This window comes from Macrobrachium nipponense, chromosome 31, assembly GCF_015104395.2.
Source record: "Macrobrachium nipponense isolate FS-2020 chromosome 31, ASM1510439v2, whole genome shotgun sequence".
Classification (NCBI taxonomy): Eukaryota; Metazoa; Arthropoda; class Malacostraca; order Decapoda; family Palaemonidae; genus Macrobrachium; species Macrobrachium nipponense.
This window is the reverse complement of record NC_061093.1, coordinates 33018594-33041968: the sequence shown is the minus strand read 5'-3', so window position 1 is coordinate 33041968 and position 23375 is coordinate 33018594. Positions and strand designations below refer to the sequence as shown.

The 23375-nt window shown below is 35.9% G+C and overlaps 1 protein-coding gene across 2 annotated transcripts in view; it reads left to right on the top strand.

Annotated features, from left to right (window-relative positions):
• Positions 1-23375, top strand: part of LOC135206748 (UPF0430 protein CG31712-like) — a 687024-nt gene that overhangs the window by 98129 nt on the left and 565520 nt on the right. For both annotated transcript variants that reach the window (XM_064238232.1, XM_064238230.1), the window contains exon 4: positions 15047-15107. The gene's annotated coding sequence lies outside the window, so the exon portion shown is untranslated. The remainder of the gene's footprint in view (positions 1-15046; positions 15108-23375) is intronic.

Below are 23375 nucleotides of genomic sequence, written 5' to 3'. Positions count from 1 at the left end.
ATCATTTGGCTTTCGGTGTTCGTGATATTTAATAACGTTTCTGAGTGTTTTTTTGTTTTTGTTTTCGCCTTTTACGAACGACGTAAAGCTGAGGGCCTACGTCGAGTAGACTAAACGGTAGCCACTTGGGCTTAGAAGTACCTATATTTAGTTGTTGAGGTCTTATGCTCAACAATAGAAGTTCTTTCACTGAACAAAAGTACTTTCATTTAAACACTGAGCCACCCTTCGTCCTCGGGAAGTATGCTTTTAGTAGCCCGCTAACGTGGTTACACAGAAGAGAGAGAGAGAGAGAGAGAGAGAGAGAGAGAAGAAAAGATGCATTTTTATCTTTCAGTTAACAGTTGTTTCCTGACACGCAAGTTTGGAATCTTAAGAACAAAGCTTCAAAGATGTTTTCAATTTACATTTGAAAAATAAGAATAATAATGATGACTTCAGACACGCGCATCTATGGTAAATCTCCGGTTTAGGCTCTCAGCACACATGACACAAGAATCTTAATAATAATTCTTGCGGGGGGAGTGGCGGTGGTGCGGGGGTGGTGGTTGGCATATTTTAGATCAAGAAGAGAAGGGCAGGAGCACCTGCTTCTCGGAGATGTTATGCAAAAACCTGGATTTATGACTGCTCTTATTTCCTGTTAAATGTTTCCACGCTTTTATCACAATTTCTTATTCCTGAGGTCCACGACTGTAAAGGGAAGTGTAAATTGGAAGGTTTTAAAGTAGGTTTACAGTGGTGATTGCGCGGAAACGTTGACAGTTTTTTTTATGTTTACCGACGCAAAATACTGCCGATTAAATTTGATGTTCTAATCACGAATTTCTGTTAATTTCTGTTTATTATGGGCAGATCAGGGGCTTTACCGTAGTACTTGGTATTTGTTCTGAAATGATTGGGCTTTGTAGTTGTTGTACCATTAATGAAAGGTTTTATTCTTCGGAAAAACTCTATCGCCTGAGTACATTTAATATCCTAAGAGGTCCACAATAATAAAAAATGTTGCAAGTTTTTAAATTATACACGAACTCGCAACATTTTTATATTATTGTGTACCTCTCAGAAGAATGTAAGGTTTATAATGCTGAAATTATATGATTGGCTTTTTCACTTAAAAAATAACAGAGAAAATTGTTCATGGGTGCTTGATGTGGTCTAGCATTAATTTTTTTTCCTGCTCAGTTATGGATATTTGAATAAGTATTTTATTACCAATATATTTGCTTGTATGGAATATATTTTCATAACTCTTCCTCAGAGTTGTAATATATTAACCTAATTTCCTTTATGGCGGAGAAAAAGCTTGTTATATGATATATGCGACTCTAATCGAAGTGAAAAATTATAATGCTTCCCTTAGGCCTTTTTAAATCGCGTAATACTTAGGATTAGAATATGAACTGCTAAGAAGTAGTAGTACTTTAAAGCTGTATTCCGATTACTGTCTCCTCTGTATAAGCAACGGTTGGCATTGTGAAGATAGTCGCCAAAAAGGCATCACATCTGCAACATTGAATATCCAAGACTCTTTTTTGTTGTTCCATTAAATGATCATTAACAAGGGTTTTAATGGTGAGAGAGGGGTGGTTTCATTTTTTCCAGTAACAAAACCAGTAGCGGTTTATATCTGTCAACCCAGAAGGTGTTCATCCAGCTTCACATTTATTTTGAGATAAGAAACTAGATTTCTCGTGTTGCTAAATGATTGGAAACTTTATATACTTCGAAGAGACTGACTGAACACAAATACTGAGATTATACAAGATGCTAGTTTTGCTTGTGTGAAGTTGGAGTGAAATTATGGATATCTGGAGGCCACTAAGGAGTTAGGAACTTTTGTTATTTTTAGAGGGGTTTTGGAAGTTTTTGTTATTTTTACCGGGGGTTTGGAAGTTTGTGTTATTTTTACAGGGGGTTTGGAAGTTTTTGTTATTTTTACAGGGGTTTTGGAAGTTTTTGTTATTTTTACAGGGGTTTTGGAAGTTTTTGTTATTTTTACAGGGGTTTTGGAAGTTTTTGTTATTTTTACAGGGGTTTTGGAAGTTTTAGTATTTTTCTTTTTTATTAGGGGTTTTGGAAGTTTTTGTTATTTTTACAGGGGTTTTGGAAGTTTTTGTTATTATTACAGGGTTTTTGGAAGTTTTAGTTATTATTACAGGGTGTTTGGAAGTTTTTGTTATTTTACCGGGTTTTGGAACGTTTTATTATTTTTTCCGGGGTTTTGGAAGTTTTTGTTATTTTTACGGGGTTTTGGAAGTTTTTGTTATTTTTACAGGGGTTTTGGAAGTTTTAGTTATTTTTACATGGATTTTGGAAGTTTTTGTTATTTTCTACAGGGGTTTTGGAAGTTTTTGTTATTTTTACAGGGGTTTTGGAAGTTTTTGTTATTTTACCGGGTGGTTTTGGAAGTTTTTGCTATTTTTTTCCGGGGGTTTGGAAGTTTTAGTTATTTTACAGGGTTTGGAAGTTTTTGTTATTTTACAGGGGTTTTGGAAGTTTTTGTTATTTTACAGGGGTTTTGGAAGTTTTTTTATTTTCATATGGATTTTGGAAGTTTTTGTTATTTTTACAGGGGTTTTGGAAGTTTTTGTTATTTTTACAGGGGTTTTGGAAGTTTTTGTTATTTTACAGGGGTTTTGGAAGTTTTTGTGTATTTTTACCAGGATGTTGGAAGTTTTTCGGATTTTTACATGGATTTTGGAAGTTTTGTTATTTTTACATTGATTTTGCGAAGTTTTTGTTATTTTACAGGGTTTTGGAAGTTTAGTATTTTTACCGGGGTTTTGGAAGTTTTGTTATTTTACATGGATTTTGAAGTTTTAGTTATGTTTACAGGGGTTTTGGAGTTTTTGTTATTTTTACATAGGGATTTTTGGAATTGTTTTTGTTATTTTACAGGGGGTTTGGAAGTTTTAGGGTTTATTTTTACAGGGGTTTTGTGTTTGGACGTTTTTGTTATTTTACAAGGGGTTTTTGGAAGTTTTAGTTATTTTTACAGGGGTTTTGGAAGTTTTTGTTATTTTCTACAGGGGTTTTGGAAGTTTTTGTTATTTTTACAGGGGTTTTGGAAGTTTTTGTTATTTTTACATGGATTTTGGAAGTTTTTGTTATTTTCTACAGGGGTTTTGGAAGTTTTTTTTATTTTACAGGGGTTTTGGAAGTTTTTGTTATTTTTGGGGTTTTTTACAGTTTTTGATTTTTTTTTGAAGTTTTTGTTATACAGGGGTTTTTGGAAGTTTGTTATTTTTACAGGGGTTTTGGAAAGTTGTTATTACAGGGGTTTGGGAAAAGTTTTTGTTATTACAGGGGTTTTGGAAGTTTTGTTATTATGTTTTATTTTTTAGCCGGGTTTTTTGGAAGTTTTTGTTATTTTCTACAGGGGTTTTGGAAGTTTTTGTTATTTTTACAGGGGTTTTGGAAGTTTTTGTTATTTTTACAGGGGTTTTGGAAGTTTTTGTTATTTTTACAGGGGTTTTGGAAGTTTTTGTTATTTTTACAGGGGTTTTGGAAGTTTTTGTTATTTTCTACAGGGGTTTTGGAAGTTTTTGTTATTTTTACAGGGGTTTTGGAAGTTTTTTGTTATTTTTACATGGATTTTGGAAGTTTTTGTTATTTTTAAAGGGGTTTTGGAAGTTTTTGTTATTTTTACAGGGGTTTTGGGAGTTTTTGTTATTTGTAAAGGGCTTTGGAAGTTTTTGTTATTTTTACAGGGGTTTTGGGAGTTTTTGTTATTTTTAAAGGGGTTTTGGAAGTTTTTGTTATTTTTACAGGGGTTTTGGGAGTTTTTGTTAATTTTAAAGGGGTTTTGGAAGTTTTTGTTATTTTTACAGGGGTTTTGTAAGTTTTCGTTATTTTTACAGGGGTTTTGGAAGTTTTTGTTATTTTTAAAGGGGTTTTGGAAGTTTTTGTTATTTTTACAGGGGTTTTGGAAGTTTTTGTTATTCTTAAAGGGCTTTGGAAGTTTTTGTAATTTTTACAGGGGTTTAGGAGTTTTTGTTATTTTTACAGGGTTTTTGGGAGTTTGGGACGTTCCTTTGCTATCTCAAAGTTGACTGAGGTTTTAGTGATGCCCAGATTTTCTAACCAATTCTGTTCGTTAGAAATAAGTTCTATTTTTATTAACACAGAGACTATATTAGACACACCCAGTGATTTTATGAAATTTAACTCGTAAAATTGCAGTGCCATGCAATGTTAATTATTTCTCCATAGATTTTATGTAGTATTTTTCAGTCTGGGTATTTAAATTCTTTTATGAAAATTATGAGAGGAAACGATCATTGAACATATTTTGCACATACGTTATAGCATAAAAATTCTTTTTGAAAATATACAGTGCACCTACGTCTCAAAATCTGCCGTTACCATATGTGATTTTTTAAAAGTCCGCAAGGAAAGGAATTTTATCACTTTCCGCGTCAGGCAAGTGTATTGTGGCCATTAGGAAAATCCTGATGGAATTTTAATGATTGAATTTCTGTTCTGGTGGAGAAGTAGCGGCCCAGCTAAATTTTTTAGAGGACAAATTATAATTAATGGGAACACTGTAGCATACTGTCTTTTGTAGTTTTCAACAAAATTAGCATAAATTATCGGTGACACGTAGTTGCAAGTAGTCATACACTGCCATTAAATACAAGTCCAACAACTTTTAAAAGTATTTTTGGGAGCAAAAACTTAACGGGACTAACAAGTAAATATCCTTTTCTAACCCAGATTCGAAGAACACAAAAAAGTAAAAGGATGGAAAGAAGGTAGGAAGGTCTTACTTAATCACAAACGTAGGAAGGTCATAGGAAAAAGAAAGAACAGAAGAAGGAACACAAAGGATGAAGATATCTCTGTTGCTATTGAACGAACGACTTAACTTGAATTAGGGGGGGCGGGTGGCCGGTGTTTTTGAATGGAGGCACCCTTTTCCAAACTTTTAAAAAAAAAGCTGGACTTTTGTTTTAAATGTATTTGAATTAAATTTTGTTCACTAGCGAGTAATACAGACGTTACCGATGTTGCCATTTTCTAGTTGTGTTTATAATTAATTTTGATATCAAATGTATGTGAGGACTGAATGAATGCAGTTTTGAGAGAGAACTTCTCAGTAAGAATAGTTTAAGAACCAACAGTTTTAACGGCAAACGGGTCATTTTTGGTTGTCATAACCATCGCTGCTGTGACGCCAAGCAGTTAAAGCGTGTTCTCTCTGGTGTAGGCTGTATCGCATTCGCCTCTCTCGGGGAGAGGTCCTGGATACGAACCTCAAACGACAATTTAGCATCTAAGAAGGTTGCTTGCTAGTCGAAGACTGGAGTGGAGGGAGGGAAGCAGGATTTTCGGTTTATTAAGGAAAAGAAAAAAAAAAAAAAAAAAAAAAAAAAAAAAAAAAAAAAAAAAAAAATACGCGAGTGAAAAGTTCTCCGTCAAGCTATGGCTCATTTTATCCAAGGTCCTATGACTGATTTTCTCACCATTAGACGGAACAGCCTCGACGAGGTAATCTTCACTCCACCTGGCGAAGCCCGTTATCAAATATTCCTGATACTCTCTCTCTCTCTCTCTCTCTCTCACTCTCTCTCTCTCACATATGCATATACATTGAGATTTTATGCATATTTGTAGGCTTTCGTCTTGTATTACACAGTTTTAAGTCTCCCTTGACCTAATTTGGGTAAAAGGAAAATAATGGTGATGTGAGAACTTGTAAACTAAGAAAACTTGCGTTTTTATCTGTTACAAGTATTGTCAGGCGAAGAAAGAAGTAGCTGTTGGGTTTATTTAAGATTCTGACAGCCTACCAAATTTGTCTATTTTCTATACTTGGCTTCTTTTCAAGATTTAATTTCCCACAAGCGACTACTTAAGGCAATTCGTACCTTGAGTGCACACGTACTAGCCTAACTTTATTGTTCCACGGTGAATCATGAAGCTGCTGAAACGACTCTCTTATCTGGGGGGGAAACTTCAAAGGAAATTCGGAGAGTTAATTCGTAGGCTGTTACCTGAGACATTATCTCAGAGGCAATTACGGAGCTCATTACGATCCGAAGTTTCATGGCGCCAACGCTCCTCTTCTCACTGGGGGAAGTCGTTCGTTTGCTTATTGTTGTTGTTGCTGTTGTGACTGCGCATTCCTGTGACGGGGGACGTTCTCAGATCGAATTATACATAATGACATGTCCTTGTTCAGTTTCTAATGACATGTCCTCGTTCACTTTCTAAGGCATGTCTTAGTTCAGTTTCTAATGACATGTTTTCGTTCAGTTTCTAATGAGATGTCCTGGTTCAGTTTCTAAAGACATGTCTTTGTTCAGTTTCTAATGACATGTCAGTTCCTGTGACTACAGAGTCGCCCAGAAGATCTAGTTCCATAGTAGATTCAAATCACCTGTGCATCTGATGTCTAGGCCAGTCCCTTACGACGCTTCTGATAAGCCAATCACAGGGCTGGAAACTCTCAGTCTCTCCCGAGAGTTCACATAGGCAGAATGTATGTTCCACCTCTCCTGAGGGATACGTCTGTGATTGGCTTATCAACAGCCAATCAGGAGCGTCGTAAGGGACTGGCCTAGACATCAGATGCACGGGTGATGCGAATCTACTATAGTAGGTTTCTCGTCGATAATTGCACTGCTTTGGAGTGTTCGCGGCAATGAACAGAGCTTGAAAATCTCTAATTAAAACACTTTGCCGTATTGTGACCTAAATCCTGCTCTTGCATTCGAACTGGGTATTCGAAGCTTCAGAACACAATTTGATTTCACATCGCGTCGACTGACCTGCATTTCGTGCTCATATGAGTTGATTGTCATATTCAGGTGCGTGGCATTTTGCGTCAAGCTGAAACGATCTTGCGTTCAGAAGAGATGCAGCATCGCTCTGATGGACTACATTTCATTTGAAAAGCGATCTGCATTTCCCTTGCAGATGAATTGCCCTACTTTTCTCCCTCCCCCTCCCTCAGCCGGCTGACAGTTACCCATCTTACCACATTTCTTTTGTTCAACTGTTTTGCGATGAAGCATTTGAAACAGCAAACAGAACTTGAATGTCTATGTTTTACACATTCGCTACCTGTAACCTAAATCTATTCACGCATTCGAACCAAAGAGTTTGAGGCTTCAGGGAACTGTTTTTCGCCTTTAGTGATTCACATGATGAACACAACCCAGTTTCCCGGATACTCTTCTATCCAAAGAATTCAGCAATGTTAACACTGACGCGTTCCGAACGAAGTTACCAAGCATCTGTTTAAACTGGTTTTGATCACTCGAATAGCACTGGGATACCAGCCGGCAGTGTGCTTCATTACTAACACAATCCTCTTGCATATATTTATGCGAAGTTTTGATTTAAGTAACGGTGTTTGTAAGACTGCCCTTGGGTGCCCATAAACCGTCCTTGGGTGTCTATAAAGCTAATGCCGAATGGGGCTTGATAACTTGTATGAATTGTGAAATTTACATTAGAATTCCTTAAGTATCTTTTTTTTTTTCAATTCAGTTGGCTCATTCTATTTGCTTGGTTGATGATTAACACTCAATGATTCTCTCTCTCTCTCTCTCTCTCTCTCTCTCTCTCTCTCTCTCTACACGCTGCTGTATGGGATATATATATATATATATCATATATATATATATATATATGTGTGTGTGGTGTGTATGTATGTATGTATGTGTGTATCTGAAATATGTATGCAAGTAATCCATATTCATTTATTACAGGTATTGGCATTTTATACATGTTAGTTTGGCATATATTAATTCAGACGTATTTATTTAATTTTTTTTGGACACCCATTTGGTTTATGTCTGCGAGAGATTCCTATAAATATGTGAATGACCGAAGGTCTGTGCTGGTTGCCTGCGTCATTTCTTAGAGATCTTTCTCGTGTTTAAAGATCAGGAAAACACACTGGCCAAATATTTTGCTCAAGTGTTGAGAAAATTCCGGATGAAATCTGTGTGACGTCTTCAAACATCTGTGACAAGAGAGATGGTTTTAAATGACTTGATCTCAAAATACACTAAGGAAATTGTCAGCTTTAAGTAAGCGTCTGTCTGGGGTTAGTGTTTCCCTTTGGATGTCTTAGGTCTTAGCTTTCTGTAGAAGAACACCTTTGAGATGGCTATTTGTCTGTCCGTCCGCACTTTTTCTGTCCGCCCTCACATCTTAAAAACTACTGAGGCTAGAGGGCTGCAAATTGGTATGTCGATCATTCACCATCCACTCATCAAACATACCAAATTGCAGCCCTTCAGCCTCAGTATTTTTTAATTTATTAAAGGTTAAATTTAGCCATGGATCGCGAGTCTGACACCGCTATAGGTGCCAACAATAAAGGCCACCACCGGACCGTAGCTGAAAGGTCATGGGTCGCGGCTGAGAGTTTCATGGGCCGTGGCCCGTGTCTGAGAGTTTCATATGGCATTATACGCTGTGCAGTAATCTCTATTGCTTTCTTCGACTTATTTTTTTTTACTTGTTTGCATTTGCTTCTGATATGATCATTAGGCTTTCTAGCAGGTCATACTCGTTACTCTTGAATTTTCCTTTTTTTCAGTTTAGTATTGTAGAAAAATTTTGGCGAGCTGGTGTTGATACTGAAATAGTAGCCATTTCCTTTGCACCCTTCTTTCGTTATGTGTTCAGCTGATGTTTGTTTTAACAGAAATCCTGTAAGAATCTTCAGAGTTTCAATGTACCCTGTTATAAAGATTTCGCGAAGTCGTATTTTGTTTGATAACATCTAGTTAACTTATTAAAAACACCAGACTGCAACTTGACCCACCGTGTGAGAGTTGAGACTTTAACTTAGTGGGTGGGTGAAGACTTTTTAAACAACCAACTAACTTCCACTGTATGGACACAAGGTTCGGCACCAATCGAAGTTCCACGGTCTTATCATGAAATGTGAGCGAATGTTAGTTTTTCACGAATGCGTTGCGAAACCTTTGGTACTTTTCCATCGTGATGGAATCTTGAATATTTATAAATTCAAGAGAATTGCGTCGTCGTATGTGTGACATATCAAGGAGCTCCCTTGGGTTTGAGAAATTGCGTTTGTAAAGGTGCAATGTGTGGTCCGCAGTTTGTAAGTGTAATCACAGGTAATATATTGTTAAGGCAAATAAGTCAGCCGGTGTTTAATGGATGAAGACGAAGAGGGTTAGAGTATAAGGTACGGAAGGGAACTTCGTTCGATTTCTTGCAGAAAGACACATTGTTTTCTACCTGCTGCTGCTATGAATGGTCTCCTTTAGAAGAATGATGTGGAATAAGTCGTACATTTAAAGGAACAGGTGTGGGTCGCAGGTAAACAAAGAAAAAAAAAAGAGGAAATTGTGAGGAACGTCCTTTATTACTACAAATATTTTGGCACCTTTTGTCTCTCTAAACCACAGCCAGTGGTGAAATAAATCTTATAATTGGAGCTCAGGTCCTTGAATGTTTTTTTTTATATTTATGTATATACTCGAAAGACAGACGGAGACATAACTATTCATGCTGACTTTATTTCATAGTGTCACACGAATTGTTTTCGTAACAGGTGACACAACTATTGAAATCTCAAGAGGTGAGGGACCCGAGTTGTGAATTTTTTTTTATTGTCTTTTTTAGCGGGTAAATAGTGAGAGGAAGTTCTGCATGTCGATGAAGTTCTTATTTATCCTAGGCGATGTTCAATGCTATTTGTCTTGTTAGGGGTCAATTATTCTTTTTCAGAGTTGTGTGCTAGTGTTTTTTTAAGCCTATAAAACAAGACGTGATCCGACCTCCAGCTTCCTCGGAATGCGTGTGAGATTTTCTACCGACATCAGTTGCAAACATTATATTCCCAACGTAACATGAAGTGGTCTTTGTAATCAATACTCATAATTAGTACTCATACTAACAACAAGGATCAAATAAAAAGGACACAAATTAAACATGTTCATATATATTCTCAGTTAAAAGTGGAAACACAAAATAACTGAACAGAAATATAGTCGCTAAATTCAGTATATACATCAAATAAATTAAAACGTGCTAAAACCTACGGACAGATAGCCCGTTGTTTCAATTACGAAATAAAAAAAAAACTATATTTGATTAGAAATAATTTTTCTATATTGTTTAATATGCACATTATTAATTTTTTTTTACATTTTCATTCAAATAAATATATCATAAGTATTCAATCCTAAAATTCCTGTATCTAACTCGACGCGATACCATAATCACGACGAGGTCAACTTGCCGGCAAGGTGACCTCGTCGTGATCATGGTATCGTGGGTTTGTTTCCAGCTACCGGGTTTGTTTCCAGCCACCGGACATCATGATTTCTTCAAATTTCTTTGAAGTTGGAGCTCAAGGCTTTGTAGTGACAAGCATTATCTAAAAGAGAGCAAAGAATTTAAGAAGTTAGGAGGTCATTGTGGGTATTATAATTTCACACACACACACACACACACACACACACACACACACACATATATATAGATATATATTATATATATATGATATATATATATTATATATATATATATTTATATTTTTTTTTTTTTTTTTTTTTTATATTTATATATTTATATTTATAATATATGTATATATAATATGTATGGGTATATATATATGTAAATATATGTGTATATACATATACATATGTATGTATATACATATATATTATAAAAAATGTTTTTCATTTGCTGAAACAGAAGTCGCTACAATTATCTAATAAAAGTCCTTTTGGATCGTAATTTATGGCAACTAGCTTGTAAATATTCGGTAGCAAATACCAGAGATCAGTTTTGAACAAGAAATATTTCCATCGCTAATTAATGTCACCGGGGAATTGATGGCCTGCAATTAAGATAGACTTACTGACATTCAGCAGATGGTTAGCAGACACTTTTTCTATTGAGCACGTGATCAAGGTCTATAGATCTTGCATGTGATTATCAGCCTTCGTCGAACTCCTTCAGAGATGACTATTGTTTGCAAAGTAACTTTTCTGTAGTTAACTAAATCTTAATGGTTCGTAGTCTAAAATTTCAAAAATTGATTTATATGAATTTTTCCATTTCATTTCCAGAGTCTGTATTCAGTGGCATCATTGGAGAAGTTCAGAGTTTATTCACTGTGGCCAGCATTATATATATTAATATATATATATATATATATATATATATATATATATATATATATATGTGTGTGTGTGTGTGTGTGTGTGTGTGTGTGTGTGTGTGTGTGTGTGTGTAAGTATTTATATAACTTATATATATTTTTCCCAGGATGTCGATGGATTCATGTAGCATTTTTGGCGAGGCCTCTTAGATTCACGAAATGACCTTAAGAATACCATCTATTAATCTTAAAAAAAAATATAATGATTGTACTTTTCAGAATACAATAAATGAATAAGAGATACAAAACAAGTCTACAAACTGCTGAATTTAAAGTACCCCCTTATGATAAATTAATTCCTATTTGTTACCTACATTTTTTTAGCAGGTAGCATTTTTCTTAATTCATTTACGCAACAAATTGCCGATGACTTTCAAGCGTTACGCAAGCGATCTAATTCAATTGAAAAAGCTGTTTAATTTTCGTCTCCATTTCATCTTATTAATTAACCAGTTGACGATAGGAAAAAAATGGCAGTCTTTTTTTTCCTCAGTAATCGTCAGCTCCTATTATTCTGATGAAAGGAAAACTTTCTCGAAAGGTGTAACCAACTAGGTACAGCTTTTTCATATTGCAGCATCCCGTTGGCTGACGGCTCCCATCTTGTGGTTTATCTGGCGGAACAGATGGGATGCTTGGCTTCTTTCTCCGTCTTACCAGGAAAAAGGGAGAGTTAGCTTTTATCTTCGCTGTAACTGGTGGTTCTGTTTGTACCCTACATTGTCTTTCGTACACTTATTTGTTGATCTTATGGTGTGGAATAGATAAATCTCCTCGCCCAAATGAAAAAGTCTGGCGTATATTGTTCTACAACTCACTCTCTCTCTCTCTCTCTCTCTCTCTCTCTCTCTCTCTCTCTCTCTCTCTCTCTCTCTCTGAGCAGGATTCTTTGATACATTTGTTGTTTTGTTTTGAGTCAACTCTAGAATTTATGTATTAGTAGTTTCCTTATGAAATAAAACATTATTTATGACATTAAAAATTGTAGTCTCCTGGAAATTTTCTCAGTAATCTGTCAGAATTTTGCCATTTTGAAAATGAATGAAAGCATTAAACCAGTACTACTAAATGGATGTCCACTTATAGAGTTTTTATCGTAATATCATTAAGTATTTTTGAAAGGGGGTAGAAGCTGTGACCTTGTGCAGTCTTCTCTCTCTCTCTCTCTCTCTCTCTCTCTCTCTCTCTCTCTCTCTCTCTCTCTCTCAGGGATGCCTGCATCGTGTGTGATGTAAGATTAATCTCATCTCAGACTTTTGTTCATCACCTGGACCTTCAGGTGCAACAGGAAAAGGAATTTAGTTTCATAGGCAGTCTTAAATAATTAGACTACATATGTCTGGTAGGTCCGTGCATGGCTCCCAGCATACCACCCTGAAGTCCATTCGGTTCTCCTGAGGTCTAGGAAAAAAGGCGTGGGGTTAGCAACCTCACGCTTCAAGACTCACTGAGAAACAGGAAGGATGTAACCTTCTGGTGCTTAATTACCGCTCTAATGGAAAGGTGTATGTATATATATACTGTACACAAACACACACATTATATATCTATATATTATATATTATATATATATATCATATATATACAATATATATATATTATATATATATATATGTACGTACGTTTATATCAGCAATAGGAAGAAGTTCGTGGGAAATCGGAAGACGAATAATAAATATTCAAACAGGGCTTGAATGAAGAGCATCTTTATTAATTGGCCTCCGCCATCGGGCAATCTGTAATGGAATATAGTAAGTGACATTTAAAATCAGTGAAGTAATAATGGAATATAAGTTACATTAATCAATAAAGTAATAAAGCAAATTAAAATTACACAATATATATATATATATATATATATATACATATATATATATATAGATATATATATATATATCATATATATATATATATATATATATGCATAATATATATTCACACTATATATATGTACACATACATACACTTATACTTTCCTTTTCCATTATTGTTTACCGAGACCAGCTGCCCATTATTTATGCACACACCCTGGCAGATGTTGGGAACAGCTGGTCCTGCTAATTAAGCGGAAAAGAAGTGTCACAGGGACACCCAGTTTAAGCCAAGCATTTCCTATTTGCGTCAGCTCGGAGGCTTTTGAGCTTCTCAGAGTACTCTACTCCACGTTACCTTATCTCAGGTATGTTAGGTATTGACAGGACAGGAGTCGGGGATCGTATCGATTACCTGGGCGTGCCTTTAGTGTCTGATTGATAATTTTGGCTTCGTCAATGGCTGGAGATACTTGATGAAACAAGGAAATTTATTTTTTCCGTTGTTTGTGAGTGGTTGATTTGCTTGGCCTTCACCTGATTAATTGTTTTAGATTCTGTCAATAGTAGAAGGGAAAGGTAATTCTTTGGATTGAGTGTTTGGATGAAACAAGGAAAGTTATTTTTTCCGTTGTTTGTGAGTGTTGATTTGCTTGGCCTTCACCTAATTGTTCTAGATTCTGTCAACAGTAGAAGGGAAAGGTAATGCTTTGGATTGAGTGTTTTGTTCTCTGGCGTCGAGGCGTATGTTGGTGCATGGATGGAAACGATAAACGTTATTGGTTTTAGGTAAACATTAATTTATTCGTCTTCTTTCAGTTGGGGCAGTTCTGAAGAAGTATGGAAGTAAATATTTGAAACATGTTTTATTTAATGAAAAATATTTTTCTTATTTGAAGAAGTACCTAAGCAACAAAATTTATATATTTTCTAAAGGGTCGTAAAGATTGATAAGAGCTCGCACTTTCTCCGTCTATATTTCAACTAGCCATTTACCCCTTGTATTGTCCCGGAGGAAAGTTCTGAATTAGTTTCTTAGGTTTTGGGGTCACCAGTGTAAAGTCAAGGACAAGAGTAGTGCAAGCGACAGCTGTTGAAGGAATCTGGAAATAGTTGAACAGGATTTATTTTTAATGAGGTTGATGATAAGGAATGGGTGGGTGGGAAGGGAGGGTGTGTTGGTAGGGGGCCAGGAAAGAGGGAGAGAAGAGGTTGGTTAATCTTTTTCTTCATTCCTACCGCTCCTATCCCTCCGTTAGGGGGTCGATTGTCTTGACGCTTCTTCTCCAACTATTTGTATCGAAAGCATCTTCTTCCACTAAACCCTCCTCCTAAAAAGCCTCCTCCATCTTCCTCCATTAAGCCCTCCTAAAAAGCCTCCTCCACTTTATCATTCCAAATAATCCTTTGCCTCCCTCTGGACCTTACAGCCTTCCCACATGACCAGACCTTCTCATTCTCGACTCTTAGACTCATATTGTATCAGTCATCTTTATCACCCGGAACTTCTCCATTTTTTAAATTTTATTTTTATAGTTTTAGCCTGTCAAGCAATACTGTCCACAAAATGTACCTCAGACTCCTCATGTCTCTTCGCTTCAGCTGCTCCTCCTTCTTTCTTCTTCGTTATCTACCTCTTCAGGCGAGAAAGGTATTTTTCATTGATTAAATAATGTTTCAGTATATTTACTTCTTCTCGCTTCTTCAGAACTGCCCCTTGAAAGAAAACGACGAAAATAGAAATGTAATCAAATCAATTATTTCTATTTGAACCATATACATCATCACTGGTCTGATTGCCGTATTGTAGATTGTAACTCTCAGTTATTTGGCGTTCTACTGTCACACACTACTCATACCACGTCCCTCAAAAAAAAAAAAAAAAGTACACGTCATTTTTTCACTTGCTTCTCATAATCCGCAGATAAAAACCTCAAAATGACTACCACTCGACCATGTGTAATGTTAAATTTAGTGCTCGCAAGGAATTAAATTATCATAATATGAACCACGTTTTCTCACTAATGGTTACTTTACTGACTGATTTGTTATTATTTTGTTCTCTGGACAGTCTGTGGCGGGTGGAAGGAAGGCTTTCTGTGGTTTGCCACTGCAGTATAACTGAAGATGAGGTAAGTACGCTGATCTGACATATGTTTACATTTATAGGCTATTTTCAGTCAATTTTGCTCTCAGATGGAGAAAATGAATCAGAAAGTGTCTTAAGCTTATTTGATGAAGTTTTCGTCTGCAAACATAGCGTAGTGGCTGTTGGCTTATTGGTTTCTTTTCATGTATCCCCAAAATTTAGATTTACCTCCTTTCTTCGGTTTATCCTGATTCGAATAATATCCTTCCTTGTAGGAGATGGGTCTGTAGTTTCCTTATGGCAAACTCCTTTTCTGTTCTCCTCACTTGTTTTTGTTTCTACTAGGCCTGAGTAATCCAAAGAAATGCATTATATTTTGCCTTATTTTTCCAGACTAAAAGACGCCTTAAATTTCAAAATAATATCTGGTTTCATAGGTCGATGCTGTTTATACCGTCTCTGTAAGTAACGTCGTTTTTCATGGTATGTGGAAACTAGGAACCTATCTTTTGTTTGTAATGGACATACCATCTTTTTTCACTGCAGAATCAGTTCCAAACCTCATACCTCTGTTCCCCTTCATATTATTCTGGTACGGGTTATACCTGTATTGCGTCCACTTCAGCTAACTGTAACTACTTAGGAAGGCAACATATTGTATAATTTCTAAGTATTATTCGCTCACATTTCCAGCAGTCATAATTGTGTAACAGCGTGAAATAACTTTATATTTAAGCCAAGCACAGTTGGAAACGATGAGAACTCATTATTCAGATGTCAGTATACGACTTTTTAATTTCATGTTGATCAGTCTTGTCCACTTTTGTGATGGGATGTCTATCTACATCCGTCACTTGGACCGTTTTACGAGATACCTTCACCTTTCAATGAATTTGTGATGAAAAGGTTTTGTTCTTTTAGTCTCACTTGATTACTTGCAATGTAAAAATTTTCCTTTCAAGATGAAATATATAATATATATATATATATATATATATATATAATATACATCGAGTTACAGATGTAATTCCCCTTCGGTCAACATATATGTAAAATAATAGTGTAATATATAGTCCCCCCATATTCACATTTACCCGTTGATTCATATACATACATCGAGCTACAAATGTCCATTAATATCTAACTCGCTCTACCTCAGAATTAAATAATATTTTCATATATGTTTGACCGAAGGGGATTTACATATTAAAGGACATCTGTAACTCCATGTATATAATATATATATATATATATAATATATATATATATAATATATTATATGTATTATTTGCAAGTAATCAAGTGAGACTAAAGAACAAAACCTTTCATCAACAAATTCAAATGAAAGGTGAAGGTTTACTCGTAAAACGGTCCAAGTGACGGATGTATATAGACATCCCATCACAAAAGTGGACAAGACTGATCAACATAAATTAAAAAGTCGTATACTGATCAACATGAAAAATTAAAAACGTCGTATATATATATAATATATATATATATATATATATATATATATATATATATATATATATAATATATATATATATAATATATATATAATATATATATATAGATTTTATTTTCTCTTTCGAAAAGATTTAATGTAGAAATTCTAAGCAGTAAGAAATGAATTATTTTCGCTGTATTAAAATGTCCTTGAATCAAATCACCCGGCTAGTTAACTCACTTTACAAAATTCTTGTACAATACGTCAGTGAGAGAGAGAGAGAGAGAGATTAAGCCGCTGCTATTCAAACGCAGTTCCAATTAATCTTCATCCTTATAAACAAACCTTCAGACGTATGTTTGCTTTACCTGCGAATAACTAAAAGCAAAGAGAAATAAACACCTGTGCATGCGCCGTGACCGGCGGCCCCTCCCACCCGCACACTCGTCTCGTGCTCTGGAGGTGCGAAAGACTGTTGATTGATTAATTACGTAATTCACTTAGCGACGCAGCTCCCTGGGCCAGAGGAATTTCTGGGCCAAAAAGAAAGAAAAAATGGGAGTCTTCGTCTTCCTCCGTTCGACCAGGAGAGCGGAGTGGTGGTGACTTCCCTACTTTTGTTTAGTCTGCTAGGCTCTCTCTCTCTCTCTCTCTCTCTCTCTCTCTCTCTCTCTCTCTCTCTATCTGCAGCTGAGGTGGTATTTTTTGCACCTTACCTTGAATTATTTCAGTAGTTTTATAGGGTTTTTTATTTATTTTTTAAAATTTGAGCCATTATTGCAAAGTCTGCATCTATATGAGCTTCCTTACATGTGCATCTTTATAATCTAAATCCACGGTACTTTATTCTTTGGACGTTGTATTAGCTTACGATATCACTGGTGGCGATGGTGACCGCATTCCACGAGCTATAGTAAGTGTAGGTATGAACTGTTCTTCAAAGTCCCCCAATGAAAAGGAAGCGCCTCGGCCGAGATTACCATTCTTAACAAACTATTGAACCCACAGTTCCAAGTGCATAATGGGGCTGACACTAGGGCTGTGAGAGAACAAATGAGGACCTATCGTAAAGGACAAATTGAAAGAAGCGGCCTCGTCCTTTGCTGTCTCGCCATTCATGCCGTCTCTCCATCAGGCCTTTTCCTGAGGGGAACGAGTTTCTCTATGACTTGAGACAATTTCGAAATGATTCATCCCACACAAGCGACCTTAATATGACTTTATCTGAGGGAGGTGAAAAATGCATAAGTCGGGGCATTAAAGAAACAGTTAACGAACTTTTTGAGAGCTTGTAATCGCCGGTGTGTTCCAAGCATGCAGATGATGCACGTTTCGAGTGATGGGACTTTGAAAATATAGAAAAAGAACAGTTTCGTGATCCATTTTGGCGCACCTATTTTTTTCCCGTATTATTGACCGTTATCCACTTGTTTTTGGCAGGCTACTGAATTGTTCCTCTTATTCTTGTGATTTTTTTTATTTTCGTTTATAAGAGTTTATATATATAATATATATATATATATAGATATATATTATATATATTATATATAAGTAATATATTACATACACACACACCACACACACTATAGATATTTATAAGAGAATTATATATATATAATATATATATTATATATATATATTATATATATATATGTAGATAATAATATATTTACAGCACACACACACACACCACACACACACATATATATATATATATATATATATATATATATATATATGGGTACAATGCTGTACTATACATGTTTATTCATGTGTACATTTATATGGTTGAAAATAGCCGAGTTCTGTTGTCCATACCTAACTGACCGTTTGTGTTGTATTAATCTCTGGGGAAGTGATTTACCTGTAAATCCGATGTAAGATTGGTCAGTCCTGGCATGGGATCTCATATACCCCAGAGTCTTTGGGCGATGTCTTTTGTTGGACGTTAATCAGGGATTTGGCTACGGTATTTGTAGGTAAATGCAAAGGGTTGGATTTCCCAAGGGTGTGAGTTACTCTCTTAATCGTCTCCAGGTGGGGAATTTTTATTTTATTGTTGGGTGTGTCTCTGGTCTTGTCCTTTAGGGGGTCGGTAGAAAATTACGTTTGCTTTTTTTTGAATTGCTTTTTTTCTCAATTATATGGTCAGGATACTTTAAAGATGAAAGTTGCTTGCGAATTAGTTTCAAATTCTTTTTCCAGGAAATCTGGGGAACAAATTCGTAAGGCTCTTAAAAATGAGGTTGCTAGCTCACCTACCTTCTTGATATTATTGTCATGATAGCTAAAGTAGTGAATATATGAAAGTGAGAACGTTGGTTTTCTGTATATGGTAAATTTGTATTCTGTCGTGTCTCTGATTTATTAAAGAAAACATCAAGAAAAGGAATTTTGTTGTCTGTTTCCCATTCAACTTTAAATTTGATGCTGGGCACTATGCGTTTAAATTTTGAGAGGAATTCATTTAAAATTACCCCACTTTATTATCCCAATAACCTTGTTTAGTATGTCATCCACGTATCTCATCCACGCATGTTTTGGGTTTTATTGCATTTTGATACTGTAGTTTTCAAAGTATTCCATGTACAGATTGGCTAAAATAGGACTTAAAGGACTACCCATAGACTACACGCCGAATTTTGCTTGTAGAATGATTCCCCGAATGAAAATAACGTTATTAGATGCACATAATTCAAACTAACTTTATTTATTTTGTCAAGTGCCAAAGGAAATGATCTGAATAGTGGGGGGTATAATTTTTCCCTTAAAAAACTGCAGAACGTCCTGTACTGGTACTTTTGTGAATAGGGAGTCTACGTCCAGGCTTAAAAGTTTTATGTTGTGAAGTGGTATATGTGCTTCTCTGAATTTGTGACAAAAATCTTCCGAATGTTTGATGTGGCTGGGAGAAAAAGTGCCTAAAAAAGGAGAAAGGAGGCCAGCTAACCATTTAGAAATTTTTTGTAATTGAAAGCTCCGGCGCATGAAACGATGGGTCTGAATGGAAGATTGTCTTTGTGAGTTTTGGGAAGGACCATAAAAGTAGGGTAATTTAGGATTAATTACTTTAAATTTCTCTAATAGTTCAATACTCTTTTTTGTCTTGGCCAATTAATCTTACTTTCCGAAAAAATTCTGTGGGAACGTTCTGGAGGGGATTTTACGTCAGTTTTTCGTAAGTATTTGTGTCGCTAAGGAGCTGGTTGATTTTGTCGAGTAGAAGTCTTTGTCCATTATTACAATTTTGCCGTCTTTGTCGGATCTCTTATTTTAACATCTAACTTTTTGGCGAGTGGATGGCTATCATGAATCTGCGGGAACAGGATATTTCTTATGAAGGTCAGTTAAAGCATTTAGTAACACTCCTTTTAAACATATCTCTTCACGGCTGTAGTTTTTGTCAGATATGAATTTATCAAAAGCCACTATGAAGTCTAGGTTGTTTTTGCGTCTGGCATAAGGGGCAAAGGATAAGCTAAATTTAAAAAACTAAATGTTGATTTACAGTAAGGGGGGGGTGTTGGATAAGTTTAAAACTTTGTCTTGTTGTTCAAGATTATTCCATTGCGCTATTATCCTATTAGGTTATTTAACTTGCGTAAAAGTCTGTTGGAATGAGTCACGCTATTATAGGTCGCAAGCAAATGTCGGAACAGAATGAAATCAGATACCTGTAATACGTGGTCCGTAGTGAGGAGGCGAAGATTAGATTGAGTTTCATATATCACTCTGCGTAGCACGAAGATGTCGTTTCTCGTATTGGTGATTCTTTCTTCCAGGAAAAGGATACAATCTTGTGTGATAGAGGGAAGGGATTTTGAGTTGCAGAGTTCCAGCTCACCCGAATCCGTACGATGTTTTTGGGAAAGTACTTTGTTCTTTGAATGGCATTCTTCCAAAAAGTGTTTTTTTTCTTTGGTTTTTCAGGCCGGGAGTAGTCTGTTCAGTTCTTTTTCAAACTTGCGGAAAACTGGCTTGACTTCTGGAAGTGAGTGAAGAATCGTGGAAAGGCGGTTGAATTCCATAATGGGCTGACAATGACTGGTAAAAATGTTCTGTAACAACAGAATTCCATCTAATAAAAGGAGCCCATAAAACACCAAAATGTAGAGAGAAAAGTACTATATTTCAGAGACTGCTGTCTCTCTCTTCAGGTATATGAATGAGAAAAGTTTACAGAAAAGGTGGTATTTTATACCAAGAGATTCGTCCACAAGTACCAATTTAGGTCACCCCCGCTGATAATCTTCCTTTAATCTTCTTAAGCGTTGGTTGAATGAACACTGCGTCGACGATGTCCGATGTCCAATTCCCTTTTGAGATGTTTCATTACCTGCTTCTCTTTTATTAAGGCCGATTCCATCATTTGACTCTTGTACCGCAGTTGCTGCTATAAATTACACGTGACATATTCCAGTTTATTCTATGGTTATGTTCATTTATATGGTTGAAAATAGCCGAGTTCTGTTGTCCATACCTAACTGACCGTTTGTGTTGTATTAATCTCTGGGGAAGTGATTTACCTTGTAAATCCGATGTAAGATTGGTCACAGTCCTGGCATGGGATCTCATATACCCCAAAGTCTTTGGGCGATGTCTTTTGTTGGACGTTAATCAGGGATTTGGCTAAGGTATTTGGGTAGGTAAATGCAAAAGGTTGGATTTCCCAAGGGTGTGAGTTACTCTCTTAATCGTCTCCAGGTGGGGAATTTTTATTTTATTGTTGGGTGTGTCTCTGGTCTTGTCTTTAGGGGGTCGGTAGAAAATTACGTGGCTTTTTGAATTGCTTTCTCCATTATATGGTCAGGATACTTTAAAGATGAAAGTTGCTTGCGAATTAGTTCAAATTCTTTTTCCAGGAAATCTGGGGAACAAATTCGTAAGGCTCTTAAAAATAGGTTGCTAGCTACACCTATCTTGATATTATTGTCATGATAGCTAAAGTAGTGAATATATGAAAGTGAGAACGTTGGTTTTCTGTATATGGTAAATTTGTATTCTGTCGTGTCTCTGATTATTAAAACATCAAGAAAAGGAATTTTGTTGTCTGTTTCCCATTCAACTTTAAATTTGATGCTGGGCACTAATGCGTTAATTTTGAGAGGAATTCATTAAAATTACCCCACTTATTATCCCAAAATGTTAGTATGTCATCCACGTATCTCATCCACAGCATGTTTTTGGGTTTTTATTGCATTTATTACTGTAGTTTCAAAGTATTCCATGTACAGATTGGCTAAAATAGGACTTAAAGGACTACCCATACTACACCCGAATTTTTGCTTGTAGAATGATTCCCCGAATGAAAATACGTTATTAGATGCACATAATTCAACTAACTTTATTATTTTGTCAAGTGCCAAAGGGAAATGATCTGAATAGGGGGATAATTTTTCCCCTTAAAAACTGAAGAACGTCCTGTACTGGTACTTTTGTGAATAGGGAGTCTACGTCCAGGCTTAAAAGTTTTATGTTGTGAAGTGGTATATTGCTTCTCTGAATTGTGACAAAAATCTTCCGAATGTTTGATGTGGCTGGGAGAAAAAGTGCCTAAAAAAGGAGAAAGGAGGCCAGCTAACCATTTAAGAAATTTTGTAATTGAAAGCTCCGGCGCATGAAACGATGGTCTGAATGGAAGATTGTCTTTGTGAGTTTTTGGGAAGACCATAAAAGTAGGGTAATTTAGGATTAATTACTTTAAATTTCTCTAATAGTTCAATACTCTTTTTGTCTTGGCCAATTAATCTTACTTTCCGAAAAAATTCTGTGGGAACGTCTGGAGGGGATTTTTCGTCAGTTTTTTCGTAAGTATTTGTGTCGCTAAGGAGCTGGTTGATTTTGTCGAGGTAAAAGTCTTTGTCCATTATTACAATTTTGCCGTCTTTGTCGGATCTACTTATTATAACATCTAACTTTTTTAGCGAGTGGATGGCTATCATGAATCTGCGGGGAACAGGATATTTCTTATGAAGGTCGTTAAAGCATTTAGTAACACTCCTTTTTAAACATATCTCTTCACGGCTGTAGTTTTTGTCAGATATGAATTTATCAAAAGCCACTATGAAAGTCTAGGTTGTTTTTGCGGTCTGGCATAAGGGCAAAGGATAAGCCTAAATTTAGAAACTACAATGTTGAATTTAACAGTAATGGGGGTGGGGGTTTTTGGATAAGTTTAAAACTTTGTCTTGTTGTTCAAGATTATTCCATGCGCTATTATCTATTAGGTTATTTAACTTGCGTAAAAGTCGATTGGAATGAGTCACGCTATTATAGGCAGCAATGTCGGAACAGAATGAAATCAGATACCTGTATACGTGGTCCGTAGTGAGGAGGCGAAGATTAGATTGAGTTCCATATATCACTCTGCGTAGCACGAAGATGTCGTTTCTCGTATTGGTGATTCTTTCTTCCAGGAAAATCTTGTGTGATAGAGGGAAGGGGTTTGATTGCAGAGTCCATCTCCCGAATCCTGTACATTTTTGGAAGTACTTGTTCTTTGAGGCATTCTGTCCAAAAAGTGTTTTTTGGGTCTTTTTCAGGGCCGGTGTAAGTCTGTTCAGTTCTTTTTTCGAAACTTGCGGAAAACTGGCTTGACTTCTGGAAGTGAGTGAAGAATCGTGGAAAGGCGGTTGAATTCCATAATGGGCTGACAATGACTGGTAAAAATATTCTGTAACAACAGAATTCCATCTAATAAAGGAGCCCATAAAAACACCAAAATGTAGAGAGAAAAGTACTATATTTCAGAGACTGCTGTCTCTCTCTTCAGGTATATGAATGAGAAAAGTTTACAGAAAAGGTGGTATTTATACCAAGAGATTCGTCCACAAGTAAGCCAATTTAGGTCACCCCCGCTGA